The sequence below is a fragment of the Pteropus vampyrus genome, unplaced genomic scaffold, assembly GCF_000151845.1.
Source record: "Pteropus vampyrus isolate Shadow unplaced genomic scaffold, Pvam_2.0 Scaffold404, whole genome shotgun sequence".
Classification (NCBI taxonomy): Eukaryota; Metazoa; Chordata; class Mammalia; order Chiroptera; family Pteropodidae; genus Pteropus; species Pteropus vampyrus.
Window position 1 is genome coordinate 406,974 of NW_011889185.1, and position 23,807 is coordinate 430,780.

At 51.9% G+C, this 23,807-nt stretch overlaps 1 protein-coding gene across 2 annotated transcripts in view; it reads right to left on the reverse strand.

Moving 5' to 3' along the window:
* Positions 1-22,006, reverse strand: part of BCOR (BCL6 corepressor) — a 111,617-nt gene extending 89,611 nt beyond the window's left edge. For both annotated transcript variants that reach the window (XM_023523706.1, XM_023523705.1), the window contains exon 1: positions 21,771-22,006. The gene's annotated coding sequence lies outside the window, so the exon portion shown is untranslated. The remainder of the gene's footprint in view (positions 1-21,770) is intronic.
* Positions 22,007-23,807: the final 1,801 nt, after the last annotated feature.

Genomic DNA, 23,807 nt, shown 5'->3' on the forward strand with positions numbered 1-23,807 from the left:
CCCCTCCCCTCCCCAGGAACCGGGAAGAGAAAGGTCTGCAGCTGACAAATATTATCCATTCTCCCCATCGATCGCGGAGTGTACAGATGTGAGCGCTTGATGTGCCTGCGGAGCGGCGGATCCTCCCTGCTCGCTCGCTCTCGCCCAGGCTCCGCTCGCCGCCCCCCTCCTCCCCCTTTGTTCTCCTCCCCTTTCCCTCTCTTTAAATAGATTTCAGGGCGCTGCCTGTTGGAGAGCAGCTGGCGATCTCTCCCGAGAGAGAGAGAGAGACAGAGAGACAGAGAGAGAGAGAGAGCGCGAGAGAGAGCACGAGAGAGAGCGCGCAGCCCGAGGTGCCCTGTCACCAGCCTCCCCTCCCCCACCTAGCCACCTCCGTGCGGGCCCACCCCCACCTTTCTCCAGTTTCCAAAACAAAACACCAGGAACACCCACGTCCACTACACCGCGAGTTTTGGAGCCTTTGGACCCCTCCCGCTGTCCCCGTGTCGGTGTCTGCGCGGGGGAGGGAGGGGACCGGAAGAGCTGAGGGTTGGGATCTTGCCCCCGCAGCAGCAGGGACACAGCCCTGGTCACGCAGAGAGGGGACAGTTTACCCATTAGGGAAAGTCGGCGGAGGCGGCCCTTTTATTCCTCTTTTGCAGATGGCAGACTAAGCCGGCAGCGTCGGTCCTCAAAGGGGTCGGCCGGTAATCATGAGCACACACACACACACACACACTCTCACACACACACGCGCGCGCGGCATGGCCTCCCCGCCCACCCGAGCGCCCGCCACAGCCCGCAGTGCGCCCGGAGCTGAAGCGGGGGACTCGGGAGGAGGGGCGGGGAGGGTTTAACCAGGCCGCTCGACTGAGCCGAGGCCACCTCGCCGTCTGTCACTTAAATGATTGTCCTCTGCTCCGCTCGGTGCGGTCAGTAAGGGCTGTTAACAGGCAGTTGCAATCAGTTTCCGAAAGGTCAGCCAAGGTCCTCCGGCTCTCGCAGACGGAAGGCATTACGAAACTGCTTTTGTATCTGCAGGCACTTTAGAAAAAGAGGCGAGGAGGGGCGCACCGCAGCGCCGCGATGCTGTAAGCCCTGGGAGAGGGGAGGAGGCCGTAAGGCGAGAGAGCTCGCTCCTAACCCCCGCGGCCTGGGCCCAGCGGCGGGGAAACCACCCGACAAGTGACCCAGGCCCTCCCAGTTTCGATGGGGAAGCAGGAAGGAAGAAGGGGGGGAGCAGGCGGCAAAGGAAGGAGTAATGGGAGGAAGTGGGAGAGGCGTCCTGGCTTCCCTCCTCGCCCGGCCTACGGCCCACAATTGGACCCGGACAAGGGCGGTCTTTTTGTGTGCGGGAAGACCCGGCTCAGCCTCTCAGGTCTTCCTGACGCCGGGAAGTGGGAAGGGAGGTGGTTGGGGAAAAAAGACCCTTGCAGAGCAAGCGAGTCCCCGCGCGGGTGTCTGAAGACGCTGCTGCTGCCGCCGCTAGAAGTCGTCCATCAGCAACCAGTCCAACCTGCCAGTGATAATGTGCGATCAACACCAAATCACCCCCGCCAGGCGCGATCCATCATCGCTGCGCTCCGCAGGCCCGCGTGAGGATGACTCTGGGGTGGGGGCCGAGGGGGGGCGCGGAGCAGGAGACGGACGCCCAGTGCACTGAGACTCTCTGCACACCTCGCTGCCCCTCCCGGAGGCCTACACTCCGACGTTCACAACTCTCCAAGTTCCCCAGCCGCAGAGCGCAGACCCGATGGCTCCGAGTTCCTGGCGCAGGTCATAGGATCCCGCGCATCCTCCTCCCTTTACTACCTGGGTCACACCTTACAAACACGTCCCTTCTTCAGAGCTACCCTGACCATCCCCTCCCCCTCCTCCGAGAAAGCCTGGCTGGTGGGAAATTAATATTTAATATCATGAAATTGATTAAAGGGCTGGAAGCCTACGATGGGGTGGGGGGAAGGGTAGGGCCGTAATTAAAGATCTGAGAGTTGCGGCCGTTCCTCATCTGCCCCAGCCGCACACGGCCTTTGTGAGGCCGAAGAGAGGTCGCGCTGGGGTGAGCCTGGCGGTCCCAGGGTGGTGGCCCGAGGGAGGAGGACAGGGGCGGCACGGTGGGGGCAAGCTGTCCCCAGGAGGCGAGTCACCTTAGGGCACCTGGGGCTGCAGGGAGAGCTGCACTTCCCTTGCCGGCCTTGTATAGTGGGCTCATCGCCGCAGGAGCCTGAGGGTCTGGTGCTGAAGCTCCTTGCTGCTACTTTGACATAGAAGCGCCTCCCCCGCCCAGAGTACGCTTGAGGGCTCATCCCCACCTCCGTGACTTCAAAGTCTTCAGCGCGGCCTCCCACTGGGTCCTGTTCCTAGGCCTCCTCCCCAGCCCCTGACTGGGGACCTCTGGGCCTTCTACGCAGCCCTTCGGTGTCAGGTCCACCCAGTTCTGTAAGTGAGCTACCCGGAGATCCCACTGGTTCTCTGTCATCCAGGCCTCACCCCCCCCCCAACCCCCGCGGCCGCTCACTCTCAGGGCAGCTTAACTTGTTCAGCTGCACTGCAGATGGGGCCTGCCGCTGGAGGTGGCGGTCTTCTGGGAGTCGTCACGGAACCAGATCGGCCGGCCGCCTGTCCTGCCGTTTGTGGTTACTGCACTTCCCGGGAGAGGCACGGGTCTGAACTGGGCTGGAGGTGGGTGCGCCTGGGCCACCCGAGCTGACTCTACTAAAGGAATTAGGTGGGCGCAAAGTCAGCGGTAACCCGTTGGCGCTGGCTACGTTTTAGAAATCATATGGTTGGCTCGGTGGCAGGATGCTCTTCCAGTTTTTGGAGGCCAGGCTCCGAAGGGCCGCTTTGAACTTCTTGTATACGATTTTTTTGGTGAGGCAGCCTGTCTGAAAAAGCACCAACAAGTGTGCAGAGGGGAGAAAACACATAAACACAACAAGCAGCATTTTTGGCCCTAATCAGTTGGGGGCCAGGAGGGCCCATCAGTCTCCAGGCTCGCTTGAGGGAAGGTCAGGCAGGACCAGGGAGGATTAGGCCCAGTCTTGGATTTATTGCTGTACTTGAACAAAGCAGGGGAGGTGGGGTGGGCTGGCTAAACTGGGACAACAGAGGTAATTAAGAGAGGGGATGCAGAAGGAAGGAAAGGCTGGAGTGGCTGCAGCTTAGAAGAGTGGGGAAGTGTTCTCTGTAAAAATAACAAGCTTGTGCAAATGTTATGCAGAATGTCTTAATTTCACCAAAAAGTCCACATTCAGCCTCACATTGAGCTGATAACATGCAAACTTTTGATGTAACCTTGAACCAGAGGGAGATGTCAGCTGCAGTTTACAAAGGGCAAGAGGAAGCTTTTCCAGGTACTTCTCTTCCTACCTTTGTGATTCTACCTGCAGCAGCTACCCCCTAAGGGAGCCCTTCTGACCTCCCAACCTGAGCCCCAGGCGAGATCACTCAGAATGCACCACATTCATCAATGCCATTTCTGGTAAATTGGACCTTAGTTAGGTTTTGGAGTATCCTAGGAGGAAGGCAGCCTACACAGTGCGCATACCGATGTCAGAGGAAATGTGATGGGCGGCACACATTCTGTAGCCTTTACTAGATAATGTTATGGATTTCACAACCAGATATACCAGATTTTCCAAGACAGTTCTGATTTCAAGAGCTCTGGGCCCTGTGTCTTAGGTTGTCATGATCCCCCACCTGCGGTCACTGGTGTTGTGGAATTGTGCACCAAAGTTGTCTGAAGGCTTACTGGCTAGGCTGCCAAGGCGGGGGATGGGGGGGGAGAAGGGCGGGAGGGCCGATTTGGAATGAGGTCTGCACTCCGTGGTACCCGCTAGTCCTCTGTCCACCGTGTGTAGTCCTGTAGCCATTTTCTTCGCAGTCCTTATCTCAGCCAAGGCCTGTCCCTGCCTCCTCCTACAGGAATCTGGGGGAGCTGGGTGATAAATATGCCTTTAGGGCTCACCCAGGTAGGTTGCCTGTCCGGGTCTTCCGGGTTCTCTGTGGGCCAATAGGGAGCACCATGCCCCTCATCCCCGGGGGGGGACACAGCTGCTGGCACTGGCCCCTGAGGAGCTGCCGCCTGCCTGTCAACCAGGCGCGGGCGGCCAGCGCAGCTGTACGCCGGCCGCCATCTTGGCGCGGGCGGCGCTGCCCCCGGTGGTGGGACCGCAGAGCCGCAGTCGCGACCGCTCCACCCGGAGCCCCCTCCGTGCGGCCCTGGCTCCGGGTGGGGGTGTGGGGGGAGCGCCCCTAGTTGAAGCGCGGCCTGTTGTCGCCGCAACGGCAGAGCGGATTTCAATGCCGAGAAACAACCTCTTGTTCCTGGACTCCGGCACAGGTCGACACGTTATCACTTCTCTTGCGCACAGTGGCCCGTCCTCTCATACTGGAACTTGGGCTGCTGTCCCCGACTGCCACCTGCGGAGGGCAAAGCCTGCAGCTCAGTCCCCACTGTGCAAGGGGTTTCTAAGTCTCTTTCAGGACAAGAGAGGATTGGAAAGTTACCTCCACCGGCACTCTATATTTGTCCACTTATGGACGTGCGTTTATGGAGAGCTTGCTAAGGGCAAGGCACTGTGTTAGGTCCTAGGAGAATCCAAAAGTACAAAAGTGAATTTTTAAAAAAAGACACCCTCGGCCTTTGAGTAATTTACAATATAGCTGGGAAGGCAGGCTTGTAAACGACTAAACACAAATAAAAAGCAGCATGAAATGAATGTAAATTATGGGCATGAATCCTGCAGTAAATGGCATGGGGCAGGGCAAATTAATTATTTAAAAACAAAGGAACTAAACTCAAGGACCTAGGACTTAAAGAGGATTTTATGAATTTGACCTCAAAAGCAAGGGAAGTAAAAGCTAAAATAAAAGAATGGGACTACATCAAACTAAAAAGATTCTGCTCAGCAAAAGAAACCATCAACAAGGTAAAGAGACAACGCCTTCGATAAGGACCTACCATCCAAAATATACAAAGAACTCATACAACTCAATAACAACAACAACAACAACAACAAAAAGATCCAATCAAAAAATAGGCAGAGGACCTGAACAAACATTTCTCCCTAGAGGACATACAAATGGCCAACAAATATTTGAAAAGATGCTCAACATCGCTAGCTATTAGGGAAATGCAAATCAAAACCACAATGAGATACCATCTCACACCTGTTAGAATAGCTATAATCAACAGGACAAGTAATAACAAATGTTGGAGAAGATGCAGAGAAAAAGGAACCCTCATACACTGCTGGAGGGACTACAAATTGGTACAGCCACTATGGAAAACAGTATGGAGGTTCCTCAAAAAACTAAGAATTGATCTACCATATGATCCAGCAATCCCTTCCTCTACTGGGTTTTTACCCCTAAAGACTTGAAAACCCATATCCGAAAAGATATTTGCACACCGATGTTCATAGCAGCATTATTCATGGTGTCCAGGACATGGAAGCAACCAAAGTGTCCTACGATAGATGATTGTATAAAGAAGCTGTGGTACATATATGCAATGGAATATTACTCAGCCACAAGAAGAGATGAAATACTGCCATTTGCAACAACATGGATGGACCTCAAGATAATCATGCTAAGCAAAATAAACTAGACAGAAAAAGTTGAAAATCACATGATATCACTTATATGTGGGATATAAACCTAAAAGCAACAAATGAGCAGGACAAAGAAACAGAGACTCATAGACATGGACTACTGGTTACCAGAGGGTAGGAGCGGGGAGATAGATGGGGTAAAGGAGGTTAAATAGGTGGTGACAGAAAGAAATCTAACTATGAGAGGTGAACACACAGTGTAAATATATATATGCCTTACTGTTAAAGTGTACAGCTGAAACTTATTGGATTTTGTTAACCAATGTCACCATAAATTTTTTTTTTAATTAAAAAAATAATCTTTACTTCTAAAAATGTAGAATCTATTCTGGAATGGGAAAGGAGGACAAAAATTTACTAACACTGGATAGTTCCAGGATTCCGGGGAATAGCAGTCATCACTTGTGAAAGGTCGATGTTTAGGAAAAATGGTGAAAGTTTATTTAAACTAAGCAAAATACCAAGAATCAGAAACGTTAGATTCCTTTCTCAGCTCTTGACATTAGCATAATGGGAGAAATGCAATTTTCCATCAACACGCAATACCCCCGTATGAAATCAATAAAACTGCCACCACACGTCATAAAAAGAGTTCCAGAAAATAAAACTAAAGGAAAGATTAGAAACTTCTAAAAACGTTTCAGACTTAAAGAAAATGGGAGTTAAAAAAAGAAGCACACAAAACCAAAAAGATCAGCTTATTTTCAGATGGTCTCCAAGATGTGAACGTGCAGAAAACTGTCCCAAGATGATTTGTACAGAGGTTAGAGAGTGTGGGAAAATTAGTCATAGGTCAAAGAAAATTAAGCAAATAAAAAAATGAGGCAATTATTAACTCCCGAGGAAAAAAAAGTCATACAAGAAAGGAAATGCAATTGCTGAAACTCATTTGCCTCAGCAATAAACAATATGTATATGGTCACAAAGTAAACATTGGGTATGAATTTAATAACAAATTACAACAGCTCTAGTGTAAGAATGGGGGAGGAGAAGTATGATGCAGAGAAGGAAAATACTATACTAGGAAGTCAACCATGGTCACCATGATAGTCACCATGGATTATTTAAGAGAAGGCCACAACTACATATTACTTAGAAATATGATAGTATCTTCCAGAAGAAACAAGGGACGCAGGTACCCATAGGGGGCTGCTTTTTTGCACCGAGCCTTAACATATTATTTGGCTTCATAAATTTTGTGCAAATATTCCTTTGTGAAAAATACAAATTAAATTGTAAAATTAAACACACACTTAGAAAAATAAAACCAAGAACTCCTTAATAGTCATGATGATGTAACTAATGTCCTTTGAAACTATCTTCCTTCAACATACCCAACTCAAATTACTCAAAGTATAGAAAGAAACAGGCAGGGAGCTGAATGGATTTGGGAGTCCCTGGCTTATATATTCTCGGTCATCAGGGAAGAGCAAGTCATCTCAATTTGCCCTTCCCAAGAGAGATGCCATTTATGGTTTTACTGTGAAAATACCTTTCCAAGTATTAATGGAATTCCAAATAGCAATGCTGTCCACTATAGAGTGAACAAGAGTAAACTTTTCACTGCTTATGTACAAGGCTTCCAAAGGCTTCCACTACTAGTCTAGTGGTGACACCAGGAAAGTCCCTCTTTGGAGTTAATTTTGATTAGGAATTGCTTTCTCCAGATGTTCCTCCACTTTTAAATGCAAATTCTCTTCATTCATTACACACTAGTGTGAATTTTAGTTCACAGGTAACTTGTTAGGATGTCAAATTCTATTGCACCACCTGTTAGGGTCTTACATTCAAATGCCTTACATCCAGCACATAAAGGCCTGCAGTTAACAACATCCCCTAAAGACTAAAGGCTTCACATTCAAAACCAAAGAAAACATATCCTCCCACCCCCCCACCCCCCAATCCCACCTTGCTGGCCAAATAAAACAGTTAGGTAGGGTGATACCCCTGTCTTTTTTTTTTTTAACTCCAAATAAAGCCCTAGGAAGGACCCAGTAATTTATGAACACTGGACCCTGCAGATGAGAGGTGACAAAACAAAGCAAGTCAATGGGCCTATTGCTCCAACCTGCTGGGTCAACACTGGCTTGGTCTGCAGCCTTAGGCTGGCCCACTCTGCTCCCAAGATGCCCTTTTGACCCCCATCTTGCCCTGTGTCACCATCTCTTTTCTTCTTGATCAGAGAAAGAGAATCTGTTTCTCCTCTGTCCTGAGAACGGAACTGCCACTAGCCTACTCAGTAACTGTGAGAATTGGAGAAAGATGCCCCTGGGCCTGAGTTATCTGTCTTGGCTGGGGACCTTTGTGCAGTGCACAAACTGCACAACCTGACGCATTGGTCCTACCTGATAAATAAGTCAGCTTATTTTAGAGGCCACCTTGAACATTGCTTAGTTCTGACCCACAAGGTTCCTGCTGAATCTCGGTTTCTCTGGTTTCCAGCATAGAAACATTGTGCCTTGCAAACTCAAATCACCTGAAGGGAGGCTGGGGTCAACCAGGTACATCCTGAGAAGTCGGGATGAGGTCAGGAGAGGGGTAAGTAGGTCAGAGTTCGCCCAGGAGCTCTCCACTAACTCTGAGACTTCTATTTTCATTGAGATCTAAAACATGAGCCTCATGCCCCAAAGCCTGGCTGAAAATGAAATCCTCATGAGCCAAAAGGAAAGCAGGCCAGAGGGTGCACATACCTTTTGGATATTCAAAAATGGGAAAATGATTAGATTTCAGAAATGACTAGATTTCAGATTTAGGGAAGGTGTGTCAAGTTAAGGGAGCCAGAGAAAATAACTGCTGATTCCCAAACAAAACAGAATCATGTTTTCCACCATGTTTCTATCTCTGTCTTCTAGTCGAGCCACATTGAAATAGTAGATCAAAGGCAGAGAAAAATACAATTATGTTGCCTGTGAAACCCCTAGCATGAAATTAGAAGTCAAACCCTCCATTCAGGGGTTAGAGATGAAGACAGTGGGAACCTGGGGCCCTAGAGATGTACCCAGCACCTTTCAGTCACAATGTTATCCATGCTGGATATTTAAAACCACACCTGGGGGTAGGGGACACATATTAAGTATTAATTTATTATTAAAGTAATGTATTATTTTTTCTACACTTCTTTTAGGAAGTGCATTGACCACATTTCCAGCTTTGTACCACATAAAGATATTCATGTGTTGAAAAAACGTGATTTGTAAGCAAATAGTGAAAATAATGTTGCCTGGAGTAATGAAGGGTTAACACAGATACGCCCCAAAATGGCAGGCAAAGGATGATGGCAGCCAGATTGCCAGTCCCTTACCTGCTTTCCCTTTCAATGCTGAAGAGCCTAAAACCCATCCAATCTCGCCATCCAATTCTTCCTCAATCCTTCCCATATTTTACAAGCTCACAGAGGGTTGTTCTTTGATATCTTCTATTTTTTATAAAACCCATATTTGCTTTATGGCTCTATTTCTTTTACCCTGGTCTAATTTTAGCTTTCTGCCCCCCACCCCCATATAATTTATGTGGTCTCTGGAGGGTACAAACTCATATAATAACATAGATTATTCTGTTTAGAGCCACTGCTAATTAAACTTAGTTCTCAAGAGTGCCTGGCATGGCTTACTTTCTTTCTTTTTTTCCCCCAATGGCCACAAGTTCTTTGACATTTTTCCCATTGAGAGGTAGGGTTTATGTCCCTTCTCCTTGAATCTGTCTGGGCTTGTGAGTCACTGTAACCAGTAGATTATAGCACAAACAACTCTGGTTTGTGATTTCTGAGGGTGGGTCAGAAGAGGTGATGCAGCTCTAGTCTTGTTTGCTGCCATGCTTTGTTTTTGGAGCTCTGAGCTGCCAGTAACTTCAAGTCCTATTACCCTTAAGCCACCATACTGTGAGGAAGCCCAGGCCACAGGGAAGGCCTATATTTGTGCTATGAGACACAGCTGAGGTCCTAGCCAGCAGCCAGCCATGTAGGTGAGGCTGCCACCAGATGATTCCAGCCCCCAGCTCTTTAGTCTTTCCACCAAAAATTCAGGACCCACAGAATCCACGAGCAGAATTCGGTTGCTTCCCAGCTAGCTCCCTTGCTGCTAACACACTATGACCCTTCTTTTCATGATAGTAAGTAGGGGATATCGGTTTAATAACATGTTGTTAAATCCATAGAAGAAAGTGAGCTGGATTAAAAACAGAAGTGTGGCAGACAGGACATTTTTGATCATGACCCAAATCCTCCACCTCTGATGACACAACATCTTGTTCTTTATGGAATCCCTGTAGGACAGTGACCTGTCTCCTCCTCGAATCTGAGCTCACATTTCCCCTAAAGAATCTGGTTGAAAGGACTCTATTTGTTGTTCCCTCCTGACCTACACTGGCTGCACAAGGGATCCAGTTTGCTGGGCAGAAGGGCAGGACCAAGCATTTCTGCAAGGCTAGCTTGGCTGTCCCAACCATCCTTTTCTCTCCCTGCATTTTCCTTGCCGCTTCTTAAAGGTTCTCATGTCAGGTATGGGGAGGGATGGAATATGGAAGAACTGTCAGCTTATTTCATTTTCTTCCCAAAGCCCCTACAAATCCTACATCTTTGCATTCCCTAACCCCAGTTACCGGACTTGTGTCACATTCCAGACATATGCATTTTTGTTCACAATACTCAAGAGTCACACTTGCTAGGTTATACCCACAGAATCACCCAGCAAAGCCTTTGGCCTCTCCCTCCCCTCTTTTCTCCATCCCTCGCTTCCCTGAAGCAAGCACTCACAGGCCCCTGCTGCCCAGGCAGCCCCTGACCTGAACTCACAGCCTGCTCTCCTGGGGACGTGCTGAGCTCAGGGGTGAGGTGGGGAGGAGCTGCAAGACATCTGGAATGTGGAGGACTGAGGAGGGGTCTGTCCTGGTCCCCACCCCAACAAGCAGGGCAGCCAGGGAGAAGAAGAAAAATAGGCCAAATTGTGTGTGTGTTGGGGAGAGGTGGAAGCTACTGAACAGGCCAGAATGGAATGAACAGCAAAGAGAAGTAGGCAACATGCCCTCCCTGCCCCACCAAATGCCAAGGGATGAACTTGCCAAAGATCAAATATAGCCATGAGACAGGAGCAGAGGTCAAGCCAAAAGGACAGTTCTCCCCCTGACCACAGAGAACCAGAACCAACTGAGATTATCTGCCAGCTACTCATCCCAGGTGGCCTGGCCCTCGGTGCACAACCAGGGCTCAGTGGCAAGTCAGCCTTGCATGGGAGAGCCAAAGGCTGGCACAGCTCCCTGAGCTCACTGCGTTGGGGCTGCCTGTCCCTGCTGGACAGAGGGGTCCTGTGGCTCCAATTTATAGGGCAACTGGAACACACATATTAGAAGTAATTCTCCCTTCTGACCGAAATCGCAGTCCAGTGAGACCTGTCCCCAGCTAGGGCCCTGCATGAACCTTTCCTCCTCCATTTTAAACAATATCAGGCCAAATCCTCCTTTGCTCCTTCAAGAATAAGGGTACAACATTTATTAAAATCTGATTATGACCTTCTGGATACTTTACATGCAATGACTTCACCTACTCTTTCCCCAAACTTGTGATAGAGCCTTCTCATGCCCATTTTACAAGGAAACTGAGGCTCAGAAAAGTTATCCAACCACTGGGGGCAGAGCTCCTATCTTAAGCCCAGATGTGTCTTGTTGCAGACCTTTCTGCCATATCTGTGGTCTCCTAAACATTTTGATCATGTATTTTGTGCCAGGCCCTGTGCTGGGCTTACAGAAGTAAATTAGACAGTCTCTGTCCTTAGGAAGTTCACAGGCTAGTGGCGGAGACAGAAACACTGCAGTGCAGTGGGATAGGGGCTCTGAACACCCTTCAGAATATCTTGATTATCATTGCCCTCGGCCTTACCTCTACTCTCTTAGCCACTCTGATTTCTTCTCACAAAATCGCTCTTCTTGTCCTTCCTTAGGCACTAGCTGCTGGCTGCCCTCCCATGTCTGTCTCTTTTTTCCCATCAATGGGGTCTGCACCTACACACCTGGCAGGGATCATGGCACTCTACTTTCCTGGAAAGGCTGCCTTGGTAGGGTAGATGTTCTTGGCTTCTGGAGTACCAGGGGAACAGCAAGAGCCTGACTGCAGCCCCAGGCTTCCACAGTTGGGAAATGGGCACAGGGGCAGGGACACTGAGCAGGCTGGTAGGCCCTAGCAAGGCTTTTATTGAAGCCTGTTAGAGGGCTTTGGGCTTCCTCTGATGAAAGGCACTTAAGTGCATCTGGTTTTGATTACAGGGGAGGAGAAAGCCAGGCGATCTCTCTCCAGGGTTGGACCAGTCATTTGGTTCTGCCTTCCTCCAGGCAGAGCTGGTTGCTGGTGAGGCCAGGAGGCCAGCTGTGGGGGCAGGCAGGAAGCGGAGCCGGTACAAAATCCTCCAACTCTCCAAGGCTCCTGACCCCAGCCCCTAGGTCTGCCAGGTGGGACACCCAGAAACAGCATTGTGGCTCAGAGATGCCAGACTCCCTTGAGAAGGTCAAGTTCAGAGTGGCTGCTGCCCACCCCTGACCCACAGCTCTTCACTGATCTCCACCTCCTCATCTCTAAAATATCCTCCCAAGAGCCCTGACCCTTCAACAACCTTCCCAACTGATCTTTTCCCTCAAGAAAAGTTAAAATAGGCTTTTCTGTCTCAAGGTTTTCCACAAGTGATGAAAAGTGCAGAAATGGAGACCTTTTCAAGTTAAAGAAAACCCTCAACGTTTCTTTCTCAACAAATTGGGTATCATTTCCTATAAAACAGACATCATTAAGGATTCCACGTCACTGTAACTGACAACCATGCTGAATTAAAGGAAGAGATTAATATTAAAATAAGGTGGCTATCGTGGAATGTCATCAAGGAGTCCAGAGTGGCTCAGCACCCTGCACCCGTCCTTGTACCGGGACTCCAAGTGGACACAAAAAGCTCTTGGGACATCAGATGGATTAAACACAGTCCGCGGTTCTACAAGTGAAAATGCATTTTCTTATTCCCGCCCTGGTTTGATCTTACTGCATGTTATTATTGTCAAGTCTCTTCGCACCATCGTTTCTAAAAAGAAAATCCGTGGGTCTGCGCGGCCCTTCGCCGCCTGCTTGGCTTTTATTGTGCACGTAGACTGGTCTGTCTGCGTGGACCCAGCACGTCGTGACCGCCTCGCAGGCGCTCACGGACACCCTCGGATTGGCATTTGGATAAGAGCTGAGTGCATTGTCTCAGCGGCCACACACACACACACACACACACACACACACACACACACACACACACACACACACACACACACACACACGGGCTACAGACTCCTAGCTAACCCTCTTCTCAACCCATAATTAGAGATGACCTTTGCGAAAGGCAATTAAAATATGGTAATGATCGGTACGCTTGCCCGTTTCCAAAAAAGAAAATACACAGGTGTTGGCTTCAAGAGGTTCCACCTGGCCCGGCCAGGAGGCCTCCTCCAGCTCATGAATGAACTCTTTCTCCCGGGAACCTTCGATTCCTCGCTTACCTATGCGAGCGCTGGCTCCCCTCCTCCTCCTCCCCTCCCCCATCAGTGCTCAGGCAGCCAAGAGCTTGCTGGCGGCGGCGGGGCTTTGTCATCTGAACGCATACACAGACACGCACACGCGCGCACCCGGCCACCACGGGATTGCGGCGGCTGCTGGGCTGTGTCCTTCTTCGCCGCGCTTCCCTCCCCGCCTCCCTCTTTTTATGAGCTCCTCCAAACCCTTTCTTCCGTCCTTTATGTGTGCGGTCCTTTTAATCGAGGAGCTCGGAAAGCATTTTAGGGGGAGACCTCCTGCGGGGCACGGGACAGCAGGACTCAGGACGCGCGGAAAGGACTCGTGGGCAGCTAGGCTTTGTTCTTCCCCTTGTCGGGGTCCCGAGGGCGGAAAAGCCTCTGTCACGCTGGGGTCCACCAGCGAATTGGTGGCAGCTGACACTAGCATCCCCCGACACGCACCAAACTGAAATGTGAAATCCACTCCACAGTTCACTCCGGACTTGGTCCCGGGGGCGGGGAACACATCGCCTCGGGGAGGGTCTCCTGGCCCACAAGTGGCTCTCCCCATACAAACAAATGTGCAGTGTCATTATGGTGGCTCCTGTTGCTCGAGGCCCTGGGGGTGCTCCAGCAGGGCACGCGCACCCCACCCTTACACGGCGCAGAGGGCGAGAAGGGGACTCAGGGGCTGGGGCTCCCCTGGGGGCTGCCTGGAGGAGACGCCGCGTCCCGCCCTCGCGCACCTCCCGGCTGCCTTCCGGGACCGTGAGCACGGAGCCAGGGCGGCCTCTCGCCTTTCATTACTGGGCCTACGAAAGCAGCAGCCCAGGCAAATATGTAGCTATTAAAATTAATCGCCCTGCGTTGTCAGCTGAACATAATGCAAATTATTTATGGGCTGTCTGCGCAATATTTATCATCGTGCAGGCTCCAGGCGCTTGGTGCCTCCCAGCCTCCCCCGCCCGCCCGGGCCCGCACAGGGCTAAGCTGTGCGCAGGCTGTGGCGGCCAGGGGGCTCTGGGTAGCGGAATGGGGTTCCGAGAGCAGGGCCAGGCACCAGGCTGCCTTCCAGGCCAAGAGCCTCACTTCAGTTTCTGCCATTCATTCCACATTTGTTGGAGGCCTACTATGTGCAAAATTAAGAGGTCTGCGGAACTAGGGCGTAAAAACCAATTTGGAAAAATAGGAACCGGACAAGCTCGGCCTGAGGGGCGATGCAGGAGGAGGCTCTTCGGCTGCCCAAGTGCATTTTCTGCGCCTCAAGCCTGTTCTCCAACCCGGGAAACCCATGTTTGCGGAAGCTGGATTCGCACTTAGAGAAACCGAGAGCATCGGAGGTGCCCCACAGATCCGAGTATAACGCTGTCGACTAGAACCGGAATCTGGTGTCCTTCGAGGCTCAAAACTTGTTTGCAGATCGCAGATAACAGATTAACTGCTAATTGTCGAAATCGGCCAACCATTTAGTTTATCACTGCCGGGGACCCCGTAGTATTCGCTACACTTTTTATATGTAAAAACAGCCTTGGTACCACCGAAACGCCTTTTGTGTGGCTTTTGTTTCTCTTTCAAATACTGTGTTTTAAAAAACAGCAGCAACACGCCACCCCACCCCCTCTTCAACCGAGCCTTCCCGTTAAAAAAAAAAAAACAAAAAAAAAAGCCCAGGAGGAGGAATAATCTATAGGACAATCCCCCCCTACTGGTCGGCGCCGGCGTTAGGGCTTTTCACGTAGATCGAGTCGCCTTGGGCTGCAGAGGTAAACAGGCTTTCTGCACCGCTGCTACAGGAATCAGGAGGGGAAGAACGGGGACTGCGGGGCGGGGAAGGCCTCGTGATCCGGGCTGGGTGCCAGGGAGGGGACGGCACAGCACTAGGGGCAATGTGGTAGAGGCGAACAGACCCTGCTCGAAGGTCTCAGAGCCGGGAAGGTCGGTGGGCGGTCCAGCCAGAGGCCCTTGCTCACAATCTGCGAGGCAGGCTGAAGGCGTAGCCAGGGCCTCTATCCCAGCGTGTCTGGGCACCACCTGGGGCCGGTCACGCTGCCGTGAGTCCATCTGCGGGGACGGAGGTCATGGGGCGCTCCCTCCCACACACAGTTTTAGCAGCTCTGGGCCTTCAGGACGCAGAAGCAGGCCTACGTCTTTCTTCTGATGTGCATTTTAAGCAAATTCTTGCCCTTCCTCACTGTACCCACCATGAATGCCAATGTAACCTCGCACTTAGCTGACCAAGCCTGAGTCAGAGCCTACTTCCGGGGTCCTGGGGGCGAAGTGGCTATCTGTGGCATCTGTTCTCCAGACTAACAGGAGGGTACATAGCCAGAAAGCTACTTCGAATTTATGTATTCTTTATCCAGTTTCCTTCTCCTTAAAATGTGGTTTGACCCAATTTAGAGGTTCTTCTTTCCCTTTAAACCCCAATTTTTGACAGGCAGTTTTTCTTAGAACATTCCAAAGACTTTCCCATTACTTTAGAAACTTAATTTGAAATGACGTAAAACAAAAGGAGTTTCAAAATGTTAAGTTGCTTTTGGATTCCCTTTATCGAGTACACTCCTGCATGGATTTGAGGAAGGGCTGGTTTTCACTTTGTTTTTTTTTTTGTTTTTTTTTTTTTAATGAGCAAGTCTACTGTGTTTTCTAGGGTGAGGCTGAACATTAATCACACTGAAGTGGAGGGGTCACACCCTTTTACAAAATTCTTTAACACTTTGATCTTCAGAATCCCACCTGAGGGGTGCAGGTGAGTGTTATCGTTCCTACTGTAGAGATGAGGGGACTGAGCACTTCCTCCCCCCAAGTTTCAGGAATCTAGTCTTCCTCATTGAACTGGGGCCAGAGCTGGGTGAAACCCTGCTTGCTCCTTTACACATCTGCCCTCCTCCAGATTAATGTCATTTGTAAATTTTGCATCCTTTCCTGAGATATATCTACTGGGGCCCAGGCCGCGCTTTGGGTTGAGGCAGCACCCACCGCCCACATTTTAGGCAGCTCTTTTCAAAGTCTGCAAACCGCATGGAGGCCCGGATTGTTGCTTACAACTGTTTACTCACTTCCCTCCAAGAGGTCAATTCCAACTCCAGGCCAGGGGGGACAATTTTAAAGTGTTTCTGCAGACAGACACTCTGGCCGTGCCGGAAGTGTTTTATGGTCCTGTGAGCCGAGTTAATCCCAGGAGGTGCAGCAGGATTAGTCCCTGTGTGGGTGGGAGATTCCTCTGTTAAGGTTTAATTCCATCAGAGATGGGGACCGGTTGGCTTCAACAATGTGTGCCTCCTCCCCATTAAAGTCCTAAATTTGAGCTGAGGAGAATGGAAACTGAGGCATGTGGCCCTCAGTCCTCGGCGAGGTGTGGTGTAGGGGGGGCGGAGGACGCCCCGAGTGGACGTACTCTGGGAAACCAATATGGACATAGACTGCGAGTGGAGAGCGCAGTTGTGTATTTTTTCCCCAGATTTTATTCTTCCAGCGCTGTAGAAAGGAGGAGAGCCGCAACCCGGGGAGGGAGCCGGAAAGAAACACTTAATCACCGGCGTCTCGCTGCTCGTCACGCGAAGATGGCAGCGGCTCCCCTGGGTTTCAAGGTTCCGGGAAAGGCGTGTGTTCTGCCTGGAGGCGCGCGGGCTGCTGCGCTCGCTCTCTCCCTCCCTCCTTCCCTCGGCTAGGCGATCGGCCGGGTTCACCCAGCCCCTATCAACGCCCGCAAGTACGGCTAGGCGAGCCGACTGTCCTTCTGTGGGCCCCGGCGGTGGCGAGGGCAGCGGGTTGCTTGAGTCTTCAGGAGCTAAAAGTGGGAAGCTGATCATCCAGCACCGCCTCAGATCACGAACTCCTATCCCCACGCACCCCCATACACCCACACTCGGTCCGGGCACGCAGGGTGACAAGATGCAGCTAGTACAAAACGTGCCGGTTCAACTCGTGTTAGCGGTGGCCCGCAGCCGAGCCAGCCTTCCGGGGAGAGGGTGTTTATCGCCACCCCATCCACCCTCAGGCCCCACTGTCTGACTCTCCCCCTTTGACTCCCCGGGCTATCATTAAACGGTGCAAAAGTCCCCGCCAGCCGCGGCCACTTCCCGGGGGTGGGGTGGGGTGTCAATGGTATTTCCCCAGTCCTGGCTGCACGCCCTAGGGGTGCCGGCGTCCTTAGAGACGCAGGGGAGCATGAAGGCAGCGTGGCCCCTCCACCCCGGCTCTCCCCCGGCGCAGCGTACAACCGCCAAAGGCTTCTAAAGCGCCTGAGCGGGGAAGAGGAGGGAGGGAAGGCGGAGGCCCCGGAGGCCGCTGCGCGCTGGGAACCCGCGTGTGTGTGTGTGTGTGTGTGTGTGCGTGCGTGCGTGTGTGTGTGTGTGTGTGTGTGTAAGCGCGCGTGCGCCGCGCCCGGAAAGGGGGACAAGTATTTAAGGGAGATGGGGTGAGTGTGAGCAACCCGGAACCAGCCGTCCCAGCCAGGTCTGACTAGCTGGCCTCTCCAGCCTCCAGTCGTGGGGCTCTGTGCTCAAGGCTGGTGGCTCAAGCGGAGAGGAACACGTAGCTGCGGAAGGCGCTGCCGGACATTGCGCCAGCTCCGCAAGAGGAGCCCGGGGGGCGCGTCCGGAGCCCAGAGGCCAGTGTGAATCAGCTGCCCCCGCTGGCGGCCGTTTACCTCCGCCTCCCGGGACCACTGACACTGGGCGATAAGGAGTTCCTCGGCAATCGGCTGTCCCCAGCCCCCAGTCACCTCCGGCGGACATGACCGCCGGATGCTATGCGGCGAGGTGGGGCGAGGGGCTTTTGCATTGCCTTCTCTGACCCTTTCTCCGCCGTGGAGCCACAATAACGTGCTTCTTGTATGATGTTCTTGAGGTTTCCTTTGCAAAAGAAGGGTCAAATGTTGGGCCTTTTCGTCTCTTCTCATAACTTTGGAAGGTCGGGATCCAGGCAGGCCTCTCAAAACACCCCAAATAGCTAGCTTTCACTACACAACACTGGAGAGACAATGCAGCCCTATTACCCTCCCTGGCGCATTCTCAGCCCCATCCCAAGCTGTGCAGCTTTGGACAAGCCGCTTAACAGCTCTGGACCTCGATAAACAAGGTCCATAATAATAGTGTCTGACTCAGAGTTGCTTCTCATACAGTGCTACACTATGTTCGTTGTTAGTATCTGGTAAGCTTTCACCTTTGGATGCAGAGACGGCAAGAAAAACGTCCAGGTTTAAGTTCTCAGAGGCCAGTATGGAATGGGGTTTAGGCAAGGGTGCAGGAGCACAATGGCCCACAAAAAAAAAAAAAGTTAAGGCAAAGTGGGCTCACACTGTCTCCACCAGACTTTCCCTTAAAGGCTTGTGCGTGTAGTGCTGTAGGGGGGAACGTGGGCCTTAATGGCGCTCATTTAGACTGGATTAATGGGAAGCTCCTGCCAGGGCTCAGGCACCATTACCCATCCTCTCCCTGAGGCTTTGGGTGAACAGCACTGGTGTAGAGGACCTCCAGTTGACTCTTTCAGGCCAAGCTTTTTGATGGCTCAAGGCCATCTCCTATAAATCAGTTCTTGGAAGCACTGGGCAAAAGCCACATCCTTTGGGGGTGCACTTTAGCCAAAGTTTAACACTGGTCTGCTGGCATGTGGCAGGCCTAGTCTCTGGGCTGTTGGTGGGCCTCATTTTAGGGACACAAATGTACCACTATTTATGTAAATAGAATTCATCATATTTCTAATGTTAAAATGCTTCCCATTTCCTCTGAAATGGGGTCTCCTATGCAACGGGGAGGAGTTGGGGGCCAAGAAGGAGGAGGCCTCGGGCACCACTCACTCCTGCCCTGGCCTCTCCCAGGTCACTCATAATTCATCAGGTGGGACAGCCTTTTCCTTTTCAAAGACAACGCAAATGGCCTTTCCCTTAGGTGCCTGCGGGAGTTGGCCTAATCACTGAAATGTGCTGGCGGTGAGCTCTCCCTCTCAGTTGATCTTTATCAGAACTGTGTGTGCCAGGATGCCGCCTGGGGCCAAAAAACAAAGACACAGGCGCCTCCAGGTTTGCTCCCAAAGCGCCAGGGTCAACTCCGGGGCTTCCCCTTCATAGTCTCTGGCCCCCAAGCCGCTGCCGGCCAGCCTCGGGAACAAACCCGCAGCCCTAAGTCAGAATTCCAGTTCTCGAGCGCCACCCGGAGAGTTCACATTTCCCCTCCTCCCGAGGCCGCCTGGTGCGCACAAGCAAGAGTCCGAGGGCGGCAGCAGCACAGGTGGGGGTGGGAGAAGGCTCCCCGCACGCAGCAGCACATATTCAGGAAAAGAAAAAGCCAAGAGAAAACCTTGGACTACAAAAGCCAATGCCCAGGGCCATCTACTACTGGGTACAAACAACCCCAGGCAGAAGTTTGCAACCCCCAAATATAACTACAGCTAAAATAAATCCCCTTTTAGAGTTATGTTAAAAGTCCTCGAAGTTGGAGCGCAAAGGGAACTGTGCCTTCTTAGGACGCACGGGCAGTGCCAAGATGCATCGTGCTCAGTCCTGCACCTCCTGCACACACGTTGAATATCAGGCAGAGAGCGAGGTCGTCATCAATCGATTCACCAGTTCTCACAGTATTCATAACCGACTTAACGTGTACTTGATTTAAAGAAAAAAGATTGATATTGCTTGAAAGATACATGGACAACCTGTATTCAGATGGGCAGCTGTCTGACCACGTTTGTCCCGTCTCTCTAAGAATCCACGTTTTCTAGCCCGGGAAGGGGCAGACAGCCCTGTGGCTCCTCCTTCGGCGGTTTCCTGGCAAGGCGCCCATCCTCCCCAAGCACGGGGAACGGAGGCGGCCGCATTTAATACTCGTGGGGAGCCTGCTCTGACCTATACTGTCATTTTTTCCATCGGTCAGATTAGGGCTGGGCGGGGAGTGTCTCCTCCGAGGGGCTCTGCACGGATCGTTGGGTTTTCCCTGGCGAACTTAACACAGAGGCAAAAGGGGCAGATGGAAACCAGGCCTCGGCTGGCCGGGCGCGCGTAAGCGCCGTGCTCGGCAGCTCGACGTAAAGCCAGGGCTGGATTTTCGCTGTCCGGGCCCGGCGCCCTCCCAGCACCAGCGCGATTCTCTCTCTCTCGGGCTGAGCAAACGTGCTCGCCTAATTTCGCCCTGGAGACAGCAGCTGTGCGGTGAGAGGGGGAAAAAACGCCGCAACTTTCCCAACAGAAAGTGTACGCGCACAGGAGGTGAAAGCCCACCCCGATTCTGTGCACGTAGCGACACAGCATCTAATCAGTGTCTCTGCCAGGAATATGCTTCCGCGGCGGGCGACACCCCCGCCCCCGCCAACCTGCAGGAGGGAGGGGGGGATGCAAATGGCGTCTCTTGTCGCAGACTGCACAGCTCCGGCTGCCGCGACTCTAAGTAAACGTCGCAGCGGGCCAAGTGCCGCCACTCTGGGGTCGCAAACACGCTGGCGGCCCGCATCCCTCTCCTGAGTCTGGGTTTCGGGAAAAGGAACTAGCACCGCTCCCGGTTCTGAGGCCATTCCTTTGCCCCTACCTCCGAAGAGGCGAGGGAAACTTCGCAAGACGACTGTTCCGCACCTTCACCGCGTGGCGCGGAACAGGGACGTGGGTGGGTTTCCCATCCGAGGCCTGACCACACTCCTCCACTCTTGCAGGCCTCGGACCTGAACGTTGTGGACTATGGGGGTGGGGGCATTTCGGGCCACTGGTCCGGGGGACACCAAAGTCAGGTGTCCTTAAGGACTTTGGCAGGGTGGCCAAGTTTGTGTCCTTTCTCTCCCATGATGGAGTAGAGCGCGCCACTCTGAGGAAGCGTGAGACTCTTCACTCCCGGCCACGAGGCCACTCCTGTCTTCTTGGTTGGGTCGAAGGTTTCTCTACGGTACCTTCTCCCACTCTGCGGTCCCCGCATGGCCCATATCCCCCGCCCCCCGCGGAGCCTTCAGAAGTAGCTTGCTCCTTCCCTTGCTTCCTGAGGAGGCATGCATGTAGTGTGCCCCACAGCTCCAACCCGCACCTTCCACGGAGCCACCTTGACAGCCTTCCCCGGCCCCAGCCTCCGTCGATCCCCTCCCGAAGTCGCCAAGCGAAATGCATCCTCCCCCAAGCGTAATGGGGCGCCCCTGGGACGCAGGCACGGATGGTAGTTCCGGTCGTTTCGAGATTTGCGTTAAAGATGAAAACAAGGCCGGCGACTACAAGAACGGCGCCTCCATCCTTGAGGTTCAGACACCCTTGCAGTCTCCGCGTCAGTCCCGCTATCGCCACTCTGATCTGGGGGCCCACTTCCGTACTTCTACGTAACCCCCGGCAATTTCTCGTCTCGCGTGTGCCGTACTACACGGAGCTCTGAATACTCTGGCTCCTAACCCAGCCCCTCCATAACTCGCTCTCCCTGGGCTCGCGGCGCCGCTCGCTCTCAGCACCCCGAGTATGCCGGTTCCACCCTCGGCTGCGAAAGCCGCCGCCCCGCGCCACCCCCGCCCGGCACGGCCCTTGTCCCAGCCGGGCTCCCCCGCCAGCTGTGCTGCCACCGCCACACGTGACCCGCCCCCGTCGCGGCTTCCGCTGAGCTGCCTGTTCCGGAGCACAAACAATTTCTGCTCTGGCGCGGGGTCTCTCGGGCCCTGGCGTCCTTTCCTCCCTGCTCCCCCCCTTCCGGGTACTAGAACTCAAAACAACTCGCTGACCTTCGGGCCGACCAGCTCCGGCTTCCACGGACTCCGGTATTCCGTTCAAACCTCGCAGCAGCAGCTTCTAAGATTTCACTCCGCTCTGGGCTGCGGGGAGGGGGCGATTTCTTCTGGAGGGGGTGTCTCAGATCGAAAGAGCCACTTCACTCTCCTTCCTCTCCTCTGAAGTGAGTTTTTAGACTACCCAGAGGTCCTGGGGAAACTCGGGCAGCCGCGCGCAAAGAAATACCCCCCAATACACACACACACACACACACACACACACACATACGCGCGCGCGCGCGCGCGCACACACACACACACACACACACACACACTCGCTGCCTTGACTAGTGTCTGACAGATTTCCAGGGTCACGGCTCAGAGGCAGAGGACCTGGCTAGCCTTGGAAATACCACCAGGTGGTGGAATGTGGCACCAAGCAAAGCTGGTGTGGGGTAGAGGGATGGCACTAAATAATAGTGGCTTCTGCTCTCACGCTCTGTGCTGAGTACTCTGTAAGTACTCTACAGAAACTGAGGCACAGAGAAAAGGTCAGTTAAGTAACACACTCAGAGTCATCCCAGTAGTTAAATGACTTAATGGAAATTTGAACCCAGATCTTCCAGAGTCCAAGATGGTTAAACATTATGCTATAGTGCACACCTTGGAATCAAAAGTACAGACCCATCTACAAAATTTAGTGTTCGCTTGAGGGCTCTATATTTGGCATGTTGCATTGCGGCTGGCACATAGTAGGCACTGAATAAATATTCGTAGAATGAATGGGTGTCTGATTAAATGATTGACAGAATCATTAATGACAAGTGGTTTTAGAGAAAACAGCCCCAACCATTGTGCATTCTACAAGGATTGTTTTACCATAATAAAATCTCTAGCTGTTTTTTTTTTTTGAAGGTTTGCAAGTAACAGGAAACTCTTATTTAAAATACATATTAACCTCCCACCTCTACCCCCCAGCCAATCAGCATGGCAGCACTTGAACTTGCTAAGGCACATACTCAAAGCAGCTTTTACTTGGTCTCAGCCATTTTTCTTCCTCACTGTTCCTTCTCTGTAGGCCTTCTGCTCAGGGTCAGGCAGCCTGGAACTGCATTTGAAGTGATTCTGAACATATAGCAAGAAGAGAGGAGTGTACCCCCACCAGACATGGCTCATTGGCTTCTCTTCCACAGGCGGATGGTGGTGGGGTGGGGGGAGCGTGTCTTGCAGCTCAGTGGTTAGCTTTTAATGGAGCGCATAAGGATCACCACCATCTGTACAGCTTGTTTCTGAGTTGCAGCCCTCACCAGCTGCAAGGTTACATTTCTCAGAAGGCAGTCATCTACCTTAACCAACACCTCTGAGATGCTGGTCAGTGGGACCACACATGAAATTTGGAGAGCTGCTGCTGGTACTCTGTGCTGTCTCGCTCCTTCTGGTGGCCAAAGAGGATGCAACTTAAAAAATTGTACATTTACATAATCCAATAGAATGTACTTCTGAACCGAATCAGAGGTCCCTTCTGTCACTAACTGAGCAATCTAAAATGAGAAAATTTTCACCTCAAGTTACCTGAAAGTAAACTTTTTCCTTTCTAATTTGGCTCCTCCAACATTTGTTGAATGAATGCCTCCGTGGTATAAGTCATGATATTAGGCAGAACATACAGGAGGAAAAATGCCTGGTCTCTGTTTCTGATTACCGATATAGTCTGTCTGCTCTCTCTCTTCTCCCCTCCCTCCCTCCCTTCTCTCTCTCTCTCTCTCTGTCTCTCTCTCTCTCTCTGTCTCTCTCTGTCTCTCTCTTTCTCACAGTTGTCTATTTTGCTCATGTTCCTACAACTATTAATCAATAAATGAAAATGTTTATTTCCTCTCTAAGTAATAATCTAATCTTGATTATAAAGCTGGGATTTCGGTCTCCTCTTTTACAGTCTGGTCTGGAATGACCAGCAAGACCCTGTGACCTCAGCCTGTGGCCTACCCAGGTGATTTCCTGGGCATCAGATGATTTCCAAGGAAGCTACAGGTCTCAATCCGACATAACTTGATG